Here is a 16,310-nt window from a genome sequence, read left to right as displayed (position 1 = left end):
TTCTCATTATTAATTAAATAAGATGATTGCTTGTGTTAAGAGAGTTGTGAACGCTTGTTTCTTCCATCCATTTCGTAAAGGCAATTCTGTTTGAATTATCCTAAACATTGCACTTGTGAGAGGGGATTTTGTGGGAAGGGAGAAAGGTTTTTTTTGTATTTTTGTGGAAAAGGGAACGTTTTTCCCTTCTTTTTTTTGATGTTGGTATAGGTGATGTTTTTTTTGTATGTGGGGATGGTTGTGTCCTTCTTGTGTGAGAAAGGACTGCCTACGTATCCACCTGAAGAGGTGAAATCAAATCATGCTCGTAGTTCAATTGTTTTGTTACTTTTGTTTGGATGTTGTGGTTGTATCCTTAAAGGACTGCCTACGTATCCACCTGAAAAGGTGAAATTAAACCATGCTCGTAGTTCAGTTATTTTGTTTGAGTGCAAATGGATGTTGACTTTGACAGATCAGAGGCTGTTTTAAAACATGGCAAGGTGACATAACATAGACTCAGTAAAACATGCAATTTCAAATCAGAACGCGTTAAGGAACTTGACTTGAAAGGGATATTGTGGCCACTAGTTGTGAAACTAGGGTAAGGTTTGTGGTTTCTAGGGCTCAATGGTGGTATTTCTTGAGTTGGTCTAGGTTGGTTGGTGATGCATGTATTTTATATATGGTTTTTACCTTATATTTGCACGCATTTCTGTGTTATTTATGTAGAGATTAGCTACAAATGCTCCCAAATAGTCTACTTTGGTCTATCTTGTATTAATTGCAGGAATGAGCCGGAAGGAGCATAATCGAGCCTAAACTTGTCCCATCGGCATGCATTTTGGAGAAAGAAGAATCGGAGCTTGGAATCTGTCACTTAGATATGCGTGAAGTGGCTTCGGAAGGTGTTCAAGAGTTTATCCGCGCTAATACAGCTTGATCGACCAGGTTGGCTGCTGAAACTGGTCGATCGAATGCTTTATGCTACTAAAGATCCTCGATCGAGTTGTTTCTGAGCTCGATCGAGATGGGTGTTTGCTGTAGTCCTCGATCGAGTACTTGTGTTACTCGATCGAGAGGATTGTTGCGTTTTGTTCTCGATCGAGTAGTTTATTTCTACTCGATCGAGAAGTTTTGTCTGATATGTAATCCTTAGTTAATTTTTGGATATTCTTTGGTAAGTAGGAATAAATAGGAGGTGACGGCAGCCATGGGGGATCTCTTCCTCTCCTCTCTCTCATTCTTTCTCTTAGAACTCTACTCTTGAGACCTAACTCTCCATTGTTTTAGAACTTCTCTGTAATCGGTATTTCTAATCCTTAATTCTTTCACTATTTTATTATTGCATCTTTATTTCTTGTTCTTTGAATCTTCTCTCTTTACTTTTTTTCTTGTCGTTGTTAGCAATTTATTTATGATGTTCAATTCAATTGTAATGGATATTGTAATTATTCTCCCAATATCAATTATGCATCGCTAAACTCTTTTGCTATGACATAGGGGAGCCATGATAATTAAGGAATCATGAATAAGTGATTAGGGTTTGGTGTAAATTAGGTTTGTGTTGTTATCATTGCATTTAATTGCAATTAGCTGTTTGAGTCGACGCATTTGGCTAGTTAATATCGTTACACCTTGACCTAGATCACGAGATTGGAAGGGGTAAGACCTGCAATGAACATTAGGGCATGCTAGTGAGGGTGAAAGCTAAGCTAGTATTGTTTTAGGGCGAAGAGCGGACCGAGAGGACCTTTTCATTACCCTGCATACCGAGTTTATGCTAACCTATGACCTTAGATTGGACTCCTAGAAACTCATGGTGAACCGATTGTCTTAGCTATTTCTCTCCTTTGTTAATCTCTTTAAAGTTTATCTATTTTTCTTCTTTTGTTCTCTTCCCTTTACATCTCTGTAGTTTAGAATAAATAGTCCAAAAACCCCAAAACGGTTACTTAGACAGACTTAGTTTAGCATACATTTTCCCATCTCCCTATGGATTCGATACCCGACTACCTCTACTGCATTTATTAGGGACCAGTTGGTTTATTTTTGATAGGGTTGCGACGGCCGTATCAAATTTTAGCGCCATTGCCGGGGAGGTGGCGTAATTTTGTTGTTTTATTTTAAGTTTGTCTCTCGTCTTAAGGAATTTATTCCTTGATATTGACCTCATATTTTCTCTAGTGCTGTAATTGTATTACAGGTAATCTGTCCTATAAGAGGACACCGTTATATCTGTTATCCATACTAATTCATTTTGCTAAGATGCCGAACATCGCCAGTCACTCAGAACATACGGTAGATTCTCTGCCCAAAGGTTTCTTGTTACCTACTACAGATTCGGGCACCTTTTGGATTCACCCGGTCTACATTCAGTTGGTAAAGAGGAATCTCTTCAAGGGAGCAGCCGGCGAAGATCCGTGTAAGCACATGGAGTTGTTTACTGAATTTTGCTCCACCATTCCTTTAGCTGCTGGGGTGACACAGGATAGGTTCAAGGGAGCCCTTTTTCCTTTTTCTTTGACTGATGACGCCCGAGAATGGTTGAGAGATCTGGATAGGGAAGCTGCCGGTGTGACTGACTGGAATTCCCTAGCCTTGGCCTTCTATAGAAGGTATTTTCCACCACAGTGCACTAATGCATTGAGAGCCCAAATCACTACATTCACACAACTGCCTACCGAAGATATGAATGGAGCTTGGATTAGGTTCAAGAAACTTGTTCGTTCCGTGCCTCATCATTGTTTCCAACGGTGATTCTTATGCACCCAATTTTACAATGGGTTATATGCTGATCAAAGAGCTATATTGGATAACGCAGCAAAAGGGAGGTTCCAGAAAAATGTTGAAGATGATAAGGGATGACATCTTATTGAAGATATGGCCATTCATGTAGCTGAATATGGAAATCCCAGAGGAGGCAGACGAGAGAATGAAAGAGCTGGTGACTCTTTTATAGCTGGAGTGGAAATTCTTGATGAGAAGTATGACAATTCAGAGATTCTTCAAATTAAAATTGAACATGCTCAAGTTCATGCTATGATTGAGCAAGGGGTGATTTGTGGCAGATACGGTACCGAAGGACACGATCCTATTACTTGTATGGCGGATGTAAACGAGTTCGCGCTTACCAACAATATAAGCAAGGAGTTCCGTTCTCCAAACTTTATGAAGACTTAACCACGCCAAGTACTTCAAGTCAGCCTAATCCGAAGGCACAACAAGTCGATTCACCTTCTACAAATGTAGAAATTGCGGAGTTAAAATATTTGGTGCTATCCCTAGCACTTCAACTCGAGAGAAACTGAGACATAGCTGAAAATTCTATAGAAAAGTTGCAAGACCAAGTCGCGCGATTTACATCCGAGCAAATAAATCAAGTGAATCGCTCATCTCCTTGGGACTTTCTTAATGCAATCAATCTCCGAAGTGGTCTTACTTATGATGGACTGAAAATGCCGGAAAATGAGGATATAATTGTTGATGAAATTTCGGAATCTGTTTTGGAGGAACTAATTAATGACGTAGCTGCTGAACATCGGCCAACTACTCGATCGAGTGAATCTGGCCCTCGATCGAGTGGTTTCTCCTCTGACAATACTCGATCGAGTGATCTAGGCTCTCGATTGAATGGTGCCCAAACTGAAGTTCTCGATCGAGAGGATCATGTTCTTCGATTGAGTGATTCCCATGACAAAAGCTCTTGATCGAGTGAAGATTGTACTTGATCGAGTACATATAGCAGCGAAGATGCTGTTTTGACGTCTAAACTTGTTGTTGGGTCATCTTCCTCTGCTGCGGATATTCCATGTTTAGACAAAGGTAAATAGAAGGTCGCAAATCCACTTATTGTTACCAGAATTCCTTATCTGGGACGTCTAAAAGAGGCTAAGGTCGAGCGACAATACGGTAAATTTGTTGATGTGGTCAAGAATCTTCAGGTGACCGTTCCTTTTACCAAGCTAATCACCCAGGTACCTTCTTATGAAAAATTTATGAAAGATATTTTGACGCGTAAGAGAGAGCTAAGTGAGTATGAGACTGTTGCATTTATGGAAGAGACTAGTAATTTAATTCTCAATAAAGCTCAACCTAAAATTAAATACCCGGGTAGTTTCTCCATTACCTGTACCATAGGCAATGAAGTGATAGATAAGGCTCTCTGTGATTTAGGAGCCAATGTCAGTGTCATGCCTTATTCTGTCTGCAAGAAACTTAATATGGGTCACCTTAAATTGACTAATATCACCCTCCAGATGGCTGATAGATCGGTCAGACGACCTTTAGGTATCCTAGAAGACGTGCCTGTTAAAGTAGGCAAGTTCTTTATACCAGTAGACTTCATTGTATTAGACATAGCTGAGAATACCCGGACCCCAATTATATTAGGAAGACCATTCTTATATACAGCTGGGGCCATTATTAATGTCAAACAAGGGCGTTTGACTCTTGAAGTGGGGGATGACGCCATCACTTTTACAGGTACACTTGGTCGCCCAATGATAGAGGATACTTGTTATTCAGTTGATATCGCTGACAAGTCCGTTTATGAGTTCTGGTCGGATTCCTTGATTAACGATCCACTAGAAGCTTTGATATTGCTAGATGAGTGCGCAGATAACCACGAAAACAATGACGCTGTGTTGGATTTGCTTGAAGCTGCAATAAAGGAGCGTTCTCACCGACGTTGAAGGAGAGAGGGTAGAATAACTGGTAAATACTCTCTGCGCTATGGAGGTAAAGGTACCCGAGCGTAAGCCTCTCCCTTCTCACCTCAAATATGCATTCTTAGATGATACAGAGCAATATCCAGTCATTGTTAGTGTTAAATTGGATGATAAACAGCTGACCGCTTTGTTAGTTGTTCTTAAGAAAAACAGGAAAGCGATGGGTTATTCATTGGATGATATTAAGGGCATCAACCCTGATATTTGTATGCACATGATTTAGCTAGAGGAGGATCACAAACCATGCAGACAGGGTCAGCGCAGGATGTTGTGATGGTTGAGGTAATGAAGCTACTCGATGCAGGTATTATCTACTCTGTTGGTCATTCTAAATGGGTGAGTCCAGTTCAGGTGGTTCCTAATAAACGAGGAACTACTGAGGTTAAGAATGATAAAAATTAATTAATACCCACTCGAGTAGTAACTGGTTGGCGGATGTGCATAGACTACAGACAGCTAAATGCCGCCACAAAGAAAGATCATTTTCCCCTTCCTTTCATTGATCAGATGGTAGAGAGGTTAGCCTCTCATAAGTTTTTCTGTTATTTAGATGGATATTCAGGGTTCTTTCAGATCCTTATTCATCCGGATGATCAGGAGAAGACTACTTTTACTTGTCCTCAAGGTGTTTTTCTTATCGTAGAATGCCTTTTGGTTTATGTAATGCCAATGCCACCTTTCAAAGTTGTATGATGGGGATATTTTCTGAGTATATAGAGTCTATTATGGAGGTCTTTATGGACGATTTTAGCGTATGCGGAAGTGATTTTGATAATTGTCTGTCTAACCTTGATAAAGTGTTGCAGCGCTGCATTAAGGTTAATCTTGTGCTTAATTGGGAGAAGTGCCACTTTATGGTCAACGAGGGAGTTATCTTAGGGCACTTGGTTTCTGATAGGGGCATCGAGGTGGATAAGGCAAAGGTGCAAGTGATTCAGCAATTGCCTCCTCCTGTTAATGTTAAAGGCGTGAGGAGTTTCCTTAGTCACGCCGGCTTTTATCGCCGGTTCATTAAGGATTTTTCAAAAGTTGCTAAACCACTTACACAGCTGTTGCTTAAGGATGCCCCATTTGTATTTACTGATGAGTTTCTTTCTGCTTTTAACAGGTTAAAGCAGGCCTTGATTTCAGTACCGATTATCCAGCCTCCCAACTGGGAGTTGCCATTTGAGATTATGTGCGATGCTAGTGATTATGAACTAGGAGCGGTGTTAGGCCAGGGGAAAGACAAGGCCTTAAATGCGATCTACTATGCGAGCTGAACTCTGGATGAGGCTCAAGTGAAGTACACCACTACTGAGAAGGAGCTGTTAGCTGTGGTTTATGCGCTGAAGAAGTTTCGCTCTTATTTGATAGGGTCAGAAGTTACTGTCTTTACTGACCATGCAGCACTGAGACACCTTCTTGCTAAGAAGGAAGCTAAGCCATGACTGTTGAGATGAATACTCCTTCTCCAATAGTTTGATCTGACGATCAAAGATAAGACGGGCGTAGAAAATGTAGTAGCTCATCATCTGTCGCGATTGCCGCAGCAGGAGGGAGAGGATCCTCTACCTATTAATGATTCTTTTCCCGATGATTCCTTATTTGCTGTTTTTAATAATACTAACCATGATCCATGGTATGCAGATTTGGCTAACTATGTTGTCAGTGGCGAGCTGCCACCTGACCTATCTTCTCAGTAAAGGAAGCGGTTTCTTTATAATGAAAAGCAATACTTCTGGGATGATCCTTATTTGTTTAAGGAGTGTGCAGATGGTCTCTATAGACGGTGTATTCCGTAGTGGGAGACCAAAGCAATCCTAGAAGGCTGTCATTCGTCCTCTTATGGTGGTCACCACGGTCCGTCGCGATCCGTGGCTAAGGTACTTCAATCTGGTTTTTATTGGCCTACTTTATTTGTAGATGCTAAAGTTTTTGTTTCAGCTTGTGATGCTTGCTTTCCAATGGCCATTCCCGTCTAGTAAAGGTAACAGGTATATATTGGTAGCGGTAGATTATGTGTCTAAATGGGTGGAAGTGATTGCTTCACCTAACTGTGATGCCAAGACCGTGATTAAGATGTTTAAAAAGATTATTTTTCCTCGATTTGGTGTCCCTAGGGTCGTCATTAGTGATGGAGGAATGCACTTTAAAGAAAAGAAACTTACATATATATTGTCTAAAGTCGGTGTCCAACATCGTCATGGTTTGGGGTATCATCCCCAAACAAGTGGCCAGGTTGAGGTCTCTAATAGGGAACTAAAAGAGATTTTGGCTAAGGTAGTTTCTAAATCACGGAAGGATTGGAGTCTAAAATTAGATGACACATTATGGGCATATCGGACTGCCTTTAAAACACCGATTGGTGCATCACCATATCGGTTGGTTTATGGGAAGTCTTGTCATTTACTTGTTGAACTAGAGTGTAAGGCTTGGTGGGCCATTCGTGAACTAAACTATGATCCTAAGCTGTGTGGTGAAAATCGTTTGTTGCAGCTAGATGAGCTGGAGGAGTTTAGTCTCAATGCCTATGATAGATCGCGCATCTAAAAAGAGAAAACGATGATATGGCATGACAAAAGGATCATACCTCGAGAATTCCATGTCGGGAAGAAGGTGTTGCGGTTTAATGCCCAACTGCGCTTGTTTCCTGGAAAGCTGAAGTCCAGGTGGAGTGGCCCTTATACAATGACTGCTGTCACCAAATTTGGGTCTGTTGAGTTAAAGAATTGCGAGAGAGAAAGATTTAAAGTGAATGGCCAGTACGTGAAGCATTACTATGAAGTAAATGACTTGGTTCGCAAAGTTGAAGTTCTCTACTTCGACAATCCAGATGGGCCAGATAAATGATGTCAGAAAGGTCGTGCGGTACCTCTTAAACCTGTGCTATCCGGGAGCACCTCCGGCCTGTAATTTGTTATAATTTTGATCAAACTTTTTAATTTGTTTTTGTGTGCTTTTGATGCTAGTTTTTGCGAACAATAGGCTGAACATTTAAGCTATTTTGTCACTCCCGTAGAATTTTTGTTGCGTTTTTGCAGGAATCTCACGTGGACTGTTCGATCGAGTGATTTATGTATCGATCGAACACTTTTGCTGCTCAATATACTTGATCGAAGATACCTTCCCCTCGATCGAGTACTTACAAAAGAAGGCATCTCGATTGAGAGATTTACTTGCTCGATCGAGCGGCTTTGCTCCCATTTTGCTCGATCGGACACTTTGTCGTTCTGATCGAGTCCTTCTGCTTTGATTTGCATGCTGTGATGTTAATGGGCTATTTGTGACCTCCCATGTTGCTGGTCGGTTTGGGGAGGTCCCCACTTCATGATTATCTTGTAAGTTTTTCGAGCTTACACTCTTCTTTTCTCTTCAGTTTGCTTTTCCTTTCCCTATTTTTGGTACAATGAGGTCATTGTACGGTTTGGTTTGGGGAGGTATGAATCCATATCTGTGTCTGCATGTTGCTTTTATTGCACTTAAGTTTGCACGTTTATTTATTTGCGCATGCATTGTTGCTTTAATTCAAAAAATCTCATAAAATTCGAAAAATTTCACGTTTATTTTTGCAATTAAGTTGAGTCGGAACGTTAAACTTTTATGCTACTTTGAGTCTTTTACCCTTGCCTTGCACATCTTTAACATTTCGTTGGTATGGTAATGTGCATAATCTACGAGTTTTTGGTTCAAACTTATCTGAACGATTAGACTTGACTCTCTTATTGGCAAGCTACATACACATTCTAAGGTTTAGAGCTTGATAAACTGGTGGCATTCATGACCTCTTTTATTTAGGATGTGAGTAGTACTCTCTATAAGACATGTAACATCAATTTGCACATGCATGATGCTCTTTTCTCAGTACCAATATGCATTCGGTTTGTGGTGGTGATACACGTGGAGAGGTAACTTACAACCCATCTTTCATTACTACCCATTAACTTCACATTAGGCAAATTTGCCTTTTGACCCCCTAACTACATCTAAATTTAGCATGCCCTGTCAAACTAGTTGTGTGGTTATTGTGGGTATGATGTTATCCATGTCATATTTGGTACGCTTCGAAAGATTTGAAGTTGGTAGTAAATGAAGAAGAAGAAAAGAGAAATGAAAAAAGAGAAATTTGAAAGAATGAAAAAGAAAGAAAAAAGAAAAATCATATGAAAAGAATTGTTGATATGACTCCCGTGCTTGTCGTTATTTCTTATGGGGAGTCTTTTATTGATGTGAGTTATGTTTTGCCATAATGGCACGATTCTACCTTTTAAATTGAGTAGTGAAGCGGAAGGAGTTGATCATTTGATTATGGTTGTACTAGCTTGGCTTTACCTCCACATATCTAAATATATTTTGCCCCTTTCTTACCCAATTGCCTCACCTCACATTATATGTAAGTCCTCGGTGTGTGTCTTGGTCCTGATTGGTTGGAGTGCATATGTACGATCGGTAGAAATCAGTTTCATGTCAGCTGCATGCATGTCCTTATAGGTCGAGTTAGGTGAGTGTCTTTACTTCTTTCTATCTCGTACAGTTATACTCACATTTATACTCACCTTGTGCTTAATTTGTGCGATGAGAGACCCGTGAGGGTCCAATATATTTGAGTCTTGCAAGGTGAACAGTTCGATAGTTTAAAGCATTGATTTAATTCGTTTGCATTTGCCATTCGCCACTTTGTTAATTGTTGCATTAAATTGGCTTGGGTGGATGATTTGTAGCTGATAAGTTGGTCCCGTTCCATTAGTTGTCTTTAGTTGCATTTCTAGTTTGCTTGGGGACAAGCAAAGGTTTGGTTTGGGGAGATTTGATGCGTGTATTTTATATATGGTTTTTGACAGGGCAGTCGTATACCTATCAAAAATAACCAATTGGCTCTAACTAATATATCTAGGGAAGTCGGGTCGAATCCACAGGGAGATGGGAAAATGTCAGCCTCGTCTAAGTCCGTCAAGGTAACCAATTTGGGGGTTTTTAATTGTGATATTCTACACTAATGAGAGGATAGGGAAGAGAGAATAAGAGAATAAAGATTAACCAAGTAGAGAAAGACAGCTAAGACAGACGGTTCACCATAATCATTCAGTCAAGTAATCTAGGTCTCAGGTCAATGCAGATACGGTATGAGGAGCAGTGAATATCTCATTTCGGTCTCAATTCGCCCTAAAGCACAAATAGCTTAGCTTTCGCCCTAACTATAATGCCCTATTGTTCGCTACTAGTCTCGCCTTTTCCAACTTTTCGGTCCAGGTCAAGGGTCACTAAGATATAAATGCCTAATTGCGTCGACTCAATTAAACAGATACAATTAATTGCAGCAGTTAACAACAAAGATTATACCAGCATTAACCCAATAAATCGATTACTTTCCCTTCATAATTATGGATTCCCTATAGTCTTACCAGAGGGGAATTAGCTACGCATCATCATTGAACTAACAATAACAACATATAGATAATTGAAACTAAACATGATAATAAACCTAATGAAGATTGAATTAAAGTAGAGATGAAATAATAAGAGGAGAATAGCAAAAAAAATGCAATAATTATGATTAAAGGATGAAAGAAGAATAATAATACCAATCGTAATCCAAATCTGAGTAGCAAAAGTGTAAAGCAAGAACAAAATCCAAGAACAGTAGCAAAGTATAGAGTAAAAGTCAGTGAGAGAGGGAAGAGATCCGTTACGTTCTTCTTTTTTCTGCCTTCTACGAAAAATCCACTCTAAACTTAATCTATGGACTAATTACAAAAGCTCATACGAAAATTAGGCGGAAAAAGTCTATAGAAAGATAAACCACTTGATCGAGTGGAAATAAACCACTCGATCGAGTAACTATCCATCAAACCTCTCGATCGAGTGGAAATAAACCACTCGATCGAGCACTCCCTGCAATGTCTTCCTTTGTGTAAGCTTGAACTGCTCGATCGAGCAACTCCAATATATAAATCATTCGATCGAGTAGAAAATATACTCGAGCGAGCTATCTTGGCACGTAAGACATCAAAATACTTCCCGAAACTAGCTCACGCGTCTTCCAGGTGTTAGATTTCCAAGCTCCGGCTCTTTATTCTCCTTAAATGCATGCAATTGGGACAAAATAGGCTCGATTTAGCTCCTCTTTGGTCTATTCCTGCAAATTACATAAAACGAACCAAAGTAGAATATTCGGGGGTATTTGTAGCTAGATGCTACATAAATAGTACAGAAATGCGTGTAAAAATGAGGTAAAAACCTTATATAAAATACACGCATCAAATCTCCCCAAACCAAACCTTTGCTTGTCCCCAAGCAAAATATGAATGCAACTAAGAATGAACAAAGGAACGGGACCAACGCATCAGCTACAAATCACCCACCAAAACCAGTTTAATGCAACAACTGACAAAGTGGCAAAAGGGAAGTGCAAACGAGTTAAATCAATGTTTCAAACTTACTGAACCGTCGACCTTACAAGACTCAAAAGATATCGGACTCTCACGGGTCGCTCATCACTCAGAATTAGGCACAAGGTGAGTATATATGTGAAAGATAGAAAGAAGTCAAGACACTCACCTAACTCGACCTATAAGAACATGCATGCAGTTAACATGAATAAAGTCTCTACAACCGTACATATTCATTCCAACCATACTAATGACCAACACTCATGCCGAGGACTTACATTTGGGTAAGTGAGGTAATGGGTAAGAAGGGGCTAAGATTAATTTGGATATGTGGGGTTAATAGCCAGGCTAGCAACAACGAAATCCAAATTTGAACTGCATCCCAACTTCGTACTCAATATAACAAGATGAAACGGTGCAAAAACCATGCACTCTACTCACGAAACACCAAAACAAACTCGTCAACTCCCCATAAGATATAAATAAAACATGGGAGTGAAAATCATTATACAATTTCTCATTTTTTTCACACATGATTTTTCTTTCTTTTTATTTTATTTTCGTTTTCTTTTTATTTTCTTTCATTTTTTTCATTTTTCATCCATCATTTTTTCTTTCATTCCTTTCAATTCTTCCGCCAACTTCTGAAATCAGATAAAATAACCATATTGCAATAAAACATTCCAACAACTACTCGTCACTAGCTCAGCTAGGGTAGGAAGTATTATAGAAAGTAGCTAAAAGGACAAAAAGGCAATTTGGTTATGTGGGGCTCATGGGTAGAATGAAATAAAGGGAACTGCCTCTCCTAACATGTGTCACCATCCACAGACCAAATGCATACAGGTATTAAGAAGACTAGACTCATGCTTATGAAAATTGATGTTACATGCCTTAAAGAGAGTACTACTCACATCCTAGATGAAACCGGTCATGAATGTCACCAGTTTATAAAGCTCTAACCTCAGAATGTAATGTAGCTTGCCGATATAAGAGTCAAGTCTATTCGTTCAGATAAGAGAGAAACAAAAACTCGTAGATCATGCACATAATCATGCCAACTAAATGTCAAGAATATGCAAGGCTCAAGTAAGGATTCAATGTAGCGTCAATGTTCAAACGTTCCGACTCAAATTAAACATGAATTTTTTTTGAATTTTATGATTTTTTGTGATTTTTTTTTGAATTAATTAAAACAACAATGCATGCAAAAATAATTAAACGTGCAAGCGAAAATGCAAGAAAAACATGTAGACAGACAGAGATATGGATGCATACCTCTCCAACCAAACCGTACAATGCCCTCATTGTACCAAAAATAGGGAAAGAAATGCAAATTGAAGAGAAAAGGAGAAGTGGAGTCGGAAAACTTACAAAATGTCGTATAGAGGGACCTCCCCAAACCGACCATGAACATGGGAGGTCAAAGAAAGTCAAGCAGTAGCTCCATAGACGTAAAATAGCAGCTGGAAGACATAACTGCTCGATCGAGCAACTTGGAACAGCTCGATCGAGCAAACTGGTATATGGAAGGACTCGATCGAGTAAACGTGATTCTGCATCTGGTCGATCGAGTAAATTTATCACTCGATCGAGTGGATATAACCCAAAAAGTGCTCGATCGAGTAGAAAAACTACTCGATCGAGTAACTGGACATGGAGAATACGCGTTAAAAGCAAGGAAAGCATAAAAGGTTCGTAAAACAGCGTCTAAAGTTCAACATAAAGCTAAAGAAAAATAAAATGTTCAACAAAAGTACAATAAAACAGTCCGGGCTGCCTCCCGGAGAGCGCTGGTTTAAGAGGTCCCGCACGACCTTTCTGGCATCAAGTAACTGGCGCGTCTAGCTCGTCGAAGTATAAGACTTCAACACGATTGTCTGCTTCATTTGCCTCGTGATAATGCTTCACATATTGCCCATTCACCTTGAACCTGCTACCTTCGGAATCTTCGAGATCAACGGATCCAAATTTGGTAACAGCTGTCACCGTATAAGGACCACTCCACCTGGACTTCAGCTTGCCAGGAAACAATCTCAATCGGGCATTAAACAGCAGCACCTTTTGTCCAACATGAAACTCCCGAGGTAGAATTCTCTTGTCATGCCATCTATTCGTCTTTTCTTTATATATGCGCGAGCTATCATAGGAATTTAGCCTAAATTCTTCCAACTCATCTAGCTGAAAAAGACGATTCTGACCACACAACTTAGGATCAAAGTTAAGCTCACGAATTGCCCACCAAGCCTTACATTCCAATTCAATAGGTAAGTGACATGATTTCCCATAAACTAACCTATAAGGTGATGCACCAATTGGTGTCTTAAAGGCAGTTCTGTAGGCCCATAATGTGTCCTATAACTTAAGACTCCAGTCCTACCGTGATTTAGAAACTACCTTAGACAAGATCTCTTTCCACTCGTGATTAGAGACCTCAACCTGACCACTAGTTTGGGGATGATACCCCAAACCACGCCGGTGTTGGACACCAACTTTAGACAGAATAGAAGTTAGTTTCTTTTCCTTAAAGTTCATTCCCCCATCACTAATGATGACCTTAGGGACACCAAATCGGGGGAATATGACCTTTTTGAACATTTTATCATGGTCTTGGCATCACAATGGGGTGAGGCAATTGCCTCAACCCATTTCGACACATAATCTACAGCCACTAAAATGTACCTGTTACCTTTACTAGACGGAAACGGTCCATGGAAATCAATGCCCCAGACATCGAAAACCTCAACCTCTAAGATGCCGTTTTGTGGCATCTCATGTCTCTTCGAAATATTCCCTGATCGTTGGCAAGCATCACAAGCTGAAAGAAAAGACTTGGCCATCAATAAACAAAGAAGGCCAGTAAAAACCAAACTGAAGTACCTTAGCCACGGTGCGCGATGGACCGTGGTGACCACCATAGGAAGAGGAGTGATAGCCTTCCAGGACTACTTCGGCCTCCCACTGCGGAATACACCGTCTGTAGAGACCGTCTGCACATTCCTTAAACAAATAAGGATCATCCCAGAAATACTGGTTAGCGTTATACAGAAAACGCTTCCTCTGTTGATGAGAAAGGTCAGGCGGCAGCTTGCCACTGACAACAAAGTTAGCTATATCTACATACCAGGGCTCTGGGTTAACAATAGACGATATAATAGCAATTAAAGTATCGTCAGGGAAAGAGTCATCAATAGGTAGAGAATCTTCCCCTTCTTGTCGCATCAGTCGTGACAAGTGATCAGCTACAACGTTCTCAACTCCTTTCTTATCCTTAATCTGCAAATCAAACTCATGAAGAAGGAGTATCCATCTCAATAGCCGTGGTTTAGCCTCCTTCTTAGCAAGGAGATGCCTCAAAGCTGCATGGTCAGTAAAAACAGTAACTTCTGACCCAACTAAATAAGAACGAAACTTCTCTAAGGCATAAACTACAGCTAGCAGCTCTTTCTCAGTGGTAGTGTACTTCACTTGAGCCTCATCCAGAGTTCGGCTCGCATAGTAGATAGTATTCAGAGCTTTGTCTTTCCTTTGGCCTAGCACCGCTCCTAGTGCATAGTCACTGGCATCACACATTATCTCAAACGGAAAGTCTCAGTCAGGAGGCTGTATGATCGGCGCAGAGACTAAGGCCTGCTTTAATCTGTGAAAAGCAGAAAGACACTCATCAGTAAACACAAAAGGGGCATCCTTAAGTAGCAACTGTGTAAGTGGTTTAGCAATTTTTGAGAATTCCTTGATAAACCGGCTATAAAAACCGGCGTGGCCAAGGAAACTCCTCACCCCCTTAACATTGACAGGAGGTGGTAATTGCTGAATCACTTCCACCTTTGCTTTATCAACCTCTATTCCCCTATCAGAAACTAGTTGCAATAAGACAACTCTCTCGTTGACCATAAAGTGGCACTTCTCCCAGTTCAGCACAAGATTAACCTCAATACAGCGCTGCAACACTTTCTCAAGGTTAGACAGACAGTTAGAAAAATCACTTCCATAAACACTGAAATCGTCCATGAAAACTTCCATAATAGACTCAATATACTCTGAAAATATCCCCATCATACACCTTTGAAAGGTGGCAGGGGCATTACACAAACCAAAAGGCAGCCTGCGATAAGCAAAAACGCCCTGAGGACAAGTAAATGTAGTCTTAGCTTCATCGTCTGGGTGTATAGGGATCTGAAAGAACCCAGAGTACCCGTCTAAATAGCAGAAAAACTTATGAGAAGCTAACCTTTCTACCATTTGATCAATAAAAGGAAGGGGAAAGTGATCTTTCTTGGTGGCGGCATTAAGCTGTCTGTAATCTATACACATCCGCCAACCAGTCACTACTCGAGTAGGTATTAACTCATTCTTATCATTCTTAACTACAGTTGTCCCTCCTTTCTTCGGGACCACCTGTACTGGACTCACCCATTTGGAGTGACCAACAGAATAAATAATACCTGCGTCGAGCAGCTTCATTACCTCAGCCATCACAACATCCCGCATCTTCTCGGTTGATCTGCGCTAACCCCGTCTCGCAAGGTTTGTGATCTTCCTCCGACTCTATCCTGTGCATACAAATATCGGGACTAATCCCCTTGATATCGTCCAATGAATAACCCAAAGTGCTTTCCTGTTTTTCTTAAGTACAGCTAACAAAGAAGTCAGCTAATCATTATCAAGCTTAGCACTAACAATGACTGGAAATTGCTCAGTATCGTCTAAGAAAACATATTTTAGATGAGAGGGGAGAGGCTTACGCTCTGGTACCTTTACCTCAATGGAGCAAAGAGTGATAATCATCTGTTCCACTTGCTCTCCCTCAGCTTCGGTGAGTTCAGGCTCATCTAAATCATCAACAAGCAAATCTAACATAGCGTCATCGTCATCTGGGCTATCTGCACACTCGTCAAAAAGCATAAGAGCTTCTAGTGGGTCCTTCATAAAAGAACCCGACCAGAAGTCATAAATAGACTCGTCAATAATATCAACCGAATAACAAGTATCCTCTATCATTGGCCGAGCCAAAGTACTAGGCAGACTGAAAGTGATCGCGTCATCCCCTACTGCAAGAGTCAAACGCCCTTGTTTGACATCAATGACGGCCCCAGCCGTACATGTTGGAATATATGTCCTCCGACAATAATGCGATCACGACTGTTGATCATGATGATCACGTGTTTAAGTCTCATTATAAAGAATACAATTGGGAAGTAATATTTACTGTTAACTGATCAACATATATCGG

This window comes from Silene latifolia, chromosome Y (genome assembly GCF_048544455.1).
Source record: "Silene latifolia isolate original U9 population chromosome Y, ASM4854445v1, whole genome shotgun sequence".
In the NCBI taxonomy this organism is placed as follows: Eukaryota; Viridiplantae; Streptophyta; class Magnoliopsida; order Caryophyllales; family Caryophyllaceae; genus Silene; species Silene latifolia.
Note: the sequence above shows the minus strand (reverse complement) of the source record.